Source organism: Crocuta crocuta, unplaced genomic scaffold (assembly GCF_008692635.1).
Source record: "Crocuta crocuta isolate KB4526 unplaced genomic scaffold, BGI_CrCroc_1.0 scaffold737, whole genome shotgun sequence".
Taxonomy (NCBI): Eukaryota; Metazoa; Chordata; class Mammalia; order Carnivora; family Hyaenidae; genus Crocuta; species Crocuta crocuta.
This window is the reverse complement of record NW_027527804.1, coordinates 357432-358365: the sequence shown is the minus strand read 5'-3', so window position 1 is coordinate 358365 and position 934 is coordinate 357432.

Here is a 934-nt window from a genome sequence, read left to right as displayed (position 1 = left end):
TCGAGCCCCGCGTCAGGCTCTGTGCTGACTGCCAGCTCAAAGCCTGTAGCCTGTTTCAGTCTGTGACTCCCTCTCTCTCTGACCCTCCCCTGCTCATGCTGTCTCTCTCTCTCTCTCCTAGAAATAAATAAAACATTAAAAAAAAACACATACGTGGTGATAATATTAAAAAATAAAAAATAAAAAAAATAAACTGCAGTGGGAGATCTTCTGGAGACTAGCAAAAGCCACATTTTCATATAAGTATCCATTTACCAGGGGCCCAAGCTCTGGAATAACTTTTTTATTTAATATTTATTTATAAGTGTTTATTTATTCTTGAAAGAGAGTACAAGTTGGAGAGAGGCAGAGAGAAGGAGACACAGAATCCGAAGTAGGCTCCAGGCTCTGAGCAGTCAGCACAGAGCCCAATGAGGGACCTGAACTCACTAACTGTGAGATCATGATCTGAGCCGATGTTGGACGCTTAACTGACTGAGCCACCCAGGAGCCCCTGGACTAACTTCTTTACCCGCATTATCCCTCGTCCTCTTCAAAACAACTGTGAGAGGTGGGTGCTCTCGTCAATCCTATTTTACAGACTGGGAATCTCTGGCACAGAGAGATTAAGTAATTGGCTTAAGGCTACAGAGCTAAAAAGTAGCACAGCTGAGATTTGAACATGTGCAGTCAGGCTCCAGAGCCACCACTCTGCTATGTATACGTGGCTTCATTATTTATTCAGAGCCAGATGGCCACTGTGAAGATTTACCCCGTGCCCCTCAACAAATCTGCCACCCAAGAGCAGCCAACATTTGAAGTTCATAAAGTCTGAGGCCTGAAAATGCCCCCTATTTCCCCATTCATTGTTTTGGATCCAGATGTGAATCCTCCTAGGGGTATTGTGGGAGAAAGTCTTCAATATTCAAGGAAAAGGAAATAATTATGGGGTGCT